The 6,744-nt window shown below is 42.7% G+C and overlaps 1 protein-coding gene across 5 annotated transcripts in view; it reads left to right on the plus strand.

Annotated features, from left to right (window-relative positions):
• Positions 1-6,744, plus strand: part of lingo2 (leucine rich repeat and Ig domain containing 2) — a 193,998-nt gene that overhangs the window by 85,365 nt on the left and 101,889 nt on the right. The window contains exon 1 of one of the 5 annotated variants that reach the window (XM_007551071.2): positions 5,290-5,528. The exons of the other annotated variants lie outside the window; for them this stretch is intronic. The gene's annotated coding sequence lies outside the window, so the exon portion shown is untranslated. Of the gene's footprint in view, positions 1-5,289; positions 5,529-6,744 lie in introns of those variants that run through there. 5 annotated transcript variants of the gene reach the window in all.

Below are 6,744 nucleotides of genomic sequence, written 5' to 3' on the forward strand. Positions count from 1 at the left end.
CAGAGGGTTGTAGTTTATTTATTTTACATTAATAAATAAAGTCAATTTATTTTGCATAACGTTACCAAAATGTAAAGCAGGGAGTCTGTGTTGTGTATGTTTATTACATAAATACTCATCCTTCTCGGGGCGGCTTCCAGAGCACCATAATAAATCAGAACGTGAGAATTTGTTAGAAATTGTTACTGTACATCCAGAGAGCTTCAGGCAGCCAGAGAACAGGGAGCTAATCTCAGAGATGCAGGCTGTGATTACACACACACACACACACTCACACACACTCACACACACGAGATGAGAGAAGAGTTTTGTCCAAGACACAAAAAGACATTAAACAGAGCTTATCCATTTTTCAGTACCTAAATGAGGAACGTCATCCATTAAATTCAGGATCAAATTAACTCATAAAGCATCGCTGGATCTTTACGGATATTTATATTTCTGTCACCTATATTTGCAGCATCTAATTTTATATTTCTCATTTGTTGTTGGTTTTAACAGCAGCGTCGAAACATTTTAATGCTTCTTTACGCTGCTTGTGAATCTTCAGGGCAGGATTCAGACCTCTGCCATGAAATATTCATAATGTGAGCACACTCTACAAATTATAGATAATGTAATCATTCTGAGGTCAAAGCTGTAAGTAAACAACTATAAATAGTTAAAATATGAGCTTTCCAGTGCACTTTTAATGAATATTGAATGATGTGAGAAAAATTAAAAATTCATACTCTTTTGATAACAAGTATAAGGAGATTTTTCATATTTCTAAAGAAGACATATTTTTGGTCTTGTTGTGGTTCTTTATGAGATCTTTATGAAATGCCTGTAGCATATTTTATCTGTATATTTCAGTGCAGCGGCTCAGCTCTAACCTTCGCTGAAAGCTGCCGTTCTTGGGGGTAAAGTGAGCCGCTGGTGCCCACTCCACCTCTGGTTTCTGCAAATTACATCTCTCAGGAGTTTTGTTCCACTATGCAAAATTCAAAATTGGACAGAAGCTACACTCTATAACCTTCAAACGATGTTGTTGCTGTATGAAAATGCATACAGTGCAGCACTAATATCCATAAAGCAGAGGTTGTTTTACACATTAGAGTTAACATCAGCACACCTCAAGCTGAAGTAAAAAACACGAGTGGCAATTTTGTTCTCAAATACTTTCATTTCTGCCACCTGGACTCAAACTCAGAGAGGAAGTGACACTGAAGTGATCAAACAGCCAATCAGCTTTTAAAATCAGTCAATCTGACGTTTCTGTCGGTCCGCGCTGATGGGACTCTGTAAAAGTTCCCTGTTCATAGGAGGGATGAACACTAATGGTTCTGCGAGCCGGTCACCTTCAAACTGTCGACGTGACGATTCTCCAGGACAGACAGAGAAAAGTTTCCACATCACAAAGTACAGAACTGTTCACCGATCTTCAGGAATCTCAGCCGAATTCATAAAAATCTATAAACACGGCTCCTTTTTATAAACATTTCAGACGATACCTACACCAAGGCACCACGGTCGATCATGGCTGCCAGGATGGAGCGTTATCACTAAGAAGAGCTCCGCCCCTCGGTCACAGCTCCGCCCCTCAGTCAGAGCTTCGCCCCTCAGTCAGAGCTCCGCCCCTCTGTCTGAGCTCCGCCCCCTCGGTCAGAGCTCCGCCCCTTAGTTAGAGCTCCGCCTCTCTCAGACTAACATGACCTGGTCATGACCAAAAGTCATGATTAACTAAATGAGGGATGAAAAAATTCAAAAAGTTTCTAGACACCAGACTTTCTGTCCAGGCTTAATACGCTCATGTTTTGTCTTCTATGGAACAAAACATAATAACTTTGTAATCTATTTTGTTGCATTTAGATATAATCCTGACAATAACGCATCTTCAGAGCTGAGTGTGTTTCAGCTGAAGGATCCCAGATGGTGTTGGTTTTCTGAAAGGAGCTGTTGTAGCCTGTCACTGTTTTCCAGTGTTTTACTCTCATTTGTTCTACTTGTTTTCTAAACGGCTGCAATGAAACCCGAGTCTTTTAGTAGAACTATTTGGAGGTTCTGGATAATTTGGCAACAAAAACTCATGGAAGTGGGTCAGACTCTTGTGGTGAGGTTAGATTTCCAGGTGCCAAACGGAGATCTGAGCAGGACCTGAACCCTGCTGCCTCATGTGTGATCAGTCAGAGCGGCGGCTCATGATGGAGGGGCTAACCCAGTTAGCCGCGCCGCGCCTCGTAAAGAGCCCAGTGTGTTGGAGCAATGCTAGAAGGAATCTCTTAGAACGCTGCAGCTGATTCAGTTATGCACAAATCACAAAGTAAAGTCCTCCATTCTGTTAACAGAGTTAGACCCACAAACCTGATCAAATGTTGACCTAATGGAAAAAGATTATCCTGAAATTTATAACATAAATCAAAATGTGTCTCAAATCTATAAAGAAACTTTCTGATTCAACATTAACACCCTTTGTAAGAGCTGACAAAGATGTTATTTCCTTTTACACTAACAAGTAAAACTGAAACTACAGATTAAAAGTTGTGTTTCACTCTGTTCTGTATTTATCAGTTGAATTTTAGTCGTTCCTCGTTCATATTTAACAACCAACCAAAGGAAAGATGACCAGTTTGAAACTGAACTGTAAATATATCGCTGACAGGTGGCGCTGCTGAGATGATTCCCTCATCCAGTCACAATACGCTCAGCATGGACTGCAAAATATAAAAATATTCCAATGCAAGTTTTTAATATTAATATTTATATTATGAATCTGAATAATTGATGTGTTTCTTTAACCACCATTTGAAGGTGATTTCTCTCCCTGATGGTGAATGATTTACCTGGAACAAAACGACTTGAGTCAGGAGGATTATTTAATAACGTCTAAATGATTCACTCTGTAATATTTTCTGATTCAGTTCTGCCCTTTGTCATCTTATTTTCTGCAACAAAGGTTCAGCGTTGAGTATTTGTGCTTTTGAACCCATCTAATTTTATCTGCCACCATGGACCATATTTGTGTTGTGTTCCAGATAATCAAATGTTGGAGCATTATGATTCACCGAAGCTCATGGATGGATGCCCATTTGCTTGGTGCGAGTGTGAGCCTAGTTGGTGTGAGTGATGGCTATTAGCCGCATGATAATGAGGTGCAGAGGCGATCCGGACGCGCCGTTCTTGTGAGCGAGTCTCACCCATTAGGAGATGGATCTCTGCCCAAGCAGAAGTGCTCTGCTTAATTGGTTCATTTCATCACAGGCAAAAAGCTTTAATTGGGTGACACTCGGAAAGACGGATGGAACAGTTGTTCTGGAAAACATAGGTGGTATCTGCGGTGGACGGCTATGTGTGAACCTGTGTGTCTTTTAAAGATAGCAGGAAAACGCAAAAGATTATATTAATACAACTCATTAGATCAACAAAGAAACGTCCTGCATCATCAAAATGTCTGTATGGAAGAAAGTGTCTGCATTTGTAAAGGTGGTGGAGGCTCAAAACCCTGACTGTGGTTGTAGGAGACATTGTGGGAATGCAGAGGTGCAGCATCGGCCCACACACACCGAGGATCCGACCCATTTCAGCACAAACCAGCTGATGGGATCTTTTGATGTGTTTTAATTTCTAAGTGCATAAAGATGATCATCTGCTCCAGTTCTTAGCACTGGAATTCATGATGACGAATAATGACTTGCAAATTTATACAAACAGGCCTTTGTGTTGAGCTGAAGCAGCACATGGCCTAAAACCAACGGAGAATAAGAATACAAGGAAAAGTCTCTTAAACATCAGGCTATCAATCAGTTTGTTTGTGTTTTCAGTTCAGTTTTAGAACGTTCTGGAGACGTCCAGAATGTTCTGCAGACGTCCAGAATGTTCTGGAGACGTCCAGAACGTTCTGCAGATGTCCAGACAAACATGGTGTCTCTGGATGGATTGCAGAGATCCACCACTCAGGAGGATGACTGTTAGTGGTGCACTTCACAAACTTGACTGTTTGCTAAAAGTGGGAAATGAAAAAGTCCTGAGTCAAGAATCTCATAAGACCCATTTCAATTTTAAATTTTACCACAAGCCACAGAAGCAGACATGTGGCAGAAGCCGCTTCGCTCAGATAACAGGAAAACTGGCCCTTCATGAAAAAGTTGTCCACACATCGCCCTAATATCCCCACAGTGAAACATGGTGGTGGCAGCATCATCCTGAGGGGGTAGGGAAGACTAGCCTGGCTGATGTTTAGCAGTGATGTATGTGATGTAACAGAGATCCTCCTCCTGATCACCGATTGGTTAAAATTCAACCAGAAAAATTTAGCTCAATGGGAGGAATCCCAGATGAAGGGAGATGAGAATCAAAGGCAGTGGCCTGGTGAAGGGAAGATGGATGGAGGTAAATTCAGGGTGAAGCTGAAAAGCTTTTGGAGGCTGGTGGGGTGAAAGGTCACCGTCCAGAAGGAAGACGACCATAAACATGCAGCCAGAGTCGATGGATGGTTTAGATGAAGCAGATTCAGGTGTCAGAACGGCCTACTCAAAGTCCAGACTTTAATCCCACTGAAAATGCAAAATTAGGTAAAAATGCTTTGCAAGCAGCTCCATAAATAAAAAAACTGGCAGATGGAAGAAATTTCAGGTTTGTGTTTATTCCAAGTGAGGAACAAAGCAAATAAAGGACAAAGGAAAATGAAGAACATGAACGTCTTGGTTTATCTGGTGAACGGATTCTGTGTTTTGAGCAGCATTACAGAGTCTAATTCAACACGCTTCACTTTCCAGGCTAAATCTGACACCTGCTTCGCTCAATTGGCAGAAAAGAAAGATGCACAGGTGCTCTCTGCGTCTATTTCACCTTCCTACCCGGTTCTCTGCGTGCTTGTGGGTGTTCATGAGTAGGAAACGGCATGTGTGTGTTTAAGTGTGCCCCAGCTATCCCAGTGGTGCCTTGGACCGGTTTTGCCCACGAGCTAGCGACCTATTTTCACGGTGCTGAGGCAAAAACAGACTTAAACACAAGCAGGAGCAGAGACGGGCTGCGGATCAGTTCCTGTGCTTTTATTCAGGCCGGAGGATTAATTACCCTGAACCCAAACCTGATCCCGTACTGTGAGCGAGACACTTCTGCATCACCCTGATCAATAATGCATTTTTCTGTCTCTCCATTTAATTTGCCCACAGGCCCCACATGCTGGCATTACCATCTCTCTTGAAAAGTGCAGGAGACACCTGATACCAGAAGTGCAACCCTCCACTCACCTCCATCACGCCCCCTCCCTCCACCACCTAACAAATAGATTCTCAGTGTGCTGTGTGGAAAAATCTCCTCTGTCTTCTGATCTTATGGCATAGAACACTTTTGGATCCGTTTGGTTTTACTTCTTGTTTCTGTTTCATTTGGGGGGAAAATATTCAACATTTTTTGGGAGACTTGAGATGGAAGGTGAAGTTCAGGACTAAAATAGCTCCGGTGGTTGTTGCCTCAGCTTGTCCGGTTCTGGTTGCGTAGTGGTGGAAGGAGCAGTGCTGCTGTCGGTAAACCGTCGGACGGTCCAGGTAGGAAACGTGATCCAGTCTGATTTATTTACTGCTGTTTGTGTCTGCTGGACTCTGCTTTGAAAGGAGAGCTGTTTGACGGCGTCCTGGTAAACTGTGTTGTTTTGGTGAATGCCTAATGGAGTCGTCACTCTCTCATGTTGACCAACAGTCTCCCGACTCTGTGACCTCCAGGCCACAGCTCCACTTTCCTCTGGCTGTGGGTTTTACTCGTAACAGAAGCAGATGGTTTGGTCTCACTGGAGAATCTGTCAGCGGCTCAAAACTCACAGTTTATCTAGTTGATGGTATTTGTGCAACTTTTTGGATAAAGCTTAGATTGGGTTGTTTTTGGAAGAGTAGGAAGTGTTTGTAATTAAATATGTGGATGCATGTTAAGAGTAGGCCTGTCACGATAAACGATAAATCAATTAATCGCACAATAAATTAAACCTATCGACCTCATTTTAATTATCGGCTTTATCGTCTCTTCCTGACTTTTTTTTCTTTCTCTTGATGACACTGAATGAAAAAACGCTCAGCTCCGGTGCTCTCCACTGACCCTCCCTTCCTCATTTCCTTAGTCTAATGTCCAGCTCACACTACAGGAGTTGTCGGGCCATTTTCAAAACCTGAGAGACATTAGCCGACAGAAATCCTGGGTATAACGGTTCAATCGGTTCGTCCTGCCGTGTGGTGTCCAGCCACATGGGCACAAAATAATGGCTACAAGTCCAATTAACTAATTTTAATACCAGGCATTAATCAGTGTTTTACTAGAATCTACCTGTGATGCACGTGGCTAGAGGCAGCATAAAGTCCTGACTGAATGAAAATCATTATAACCTATTTATGTCACGTTAACGAAGAGCAGCTGAAAACCTACCGGGTTTATCAGCTGCGGTAGCAATTTGGCTCCAACTCCTCTCCTGGTCATTTCTACATTCTTTGCACGAAACGTTGAATAAATATTCATGTTGTTTCCACATATCATCTCCAATGTCTGCTGGACTTCGGGTTGCGCCGTGTCAGCTGTTTGGGATTCCCCTCCGTAATTTCCCCTCAGAAAGCAGGAGGAGAATCCGGCTTTCTGATTGGCTACCTGTCACATTCAGCATTCAGCTCCCAGTTTGGGAAAAACCCCTGATTTAGATCAGAGCGGCCACGACGGTCTACACTGCAGGATGATCGGTTACGAAATCAGCAGCGACAATCTTAGAGCGACCAACGATCTAAA

The sequence above is a fragment of the Poecilia formosa genome, unplaced genomic scaffold, assembly GCF_000485575.1.
Source record: "Poecilia formosa unplaced genomic scaffold, Poecilia_formosa-5.1.2 Scaffold39, whole genome shotgun sequence".
Lineage (NCBI taxonomy): Eukaryota > Metazoa > Chordata > Actinopteri > Cyprinodontiformes > Poeciliidae > Poecilia > Poecilia formosa.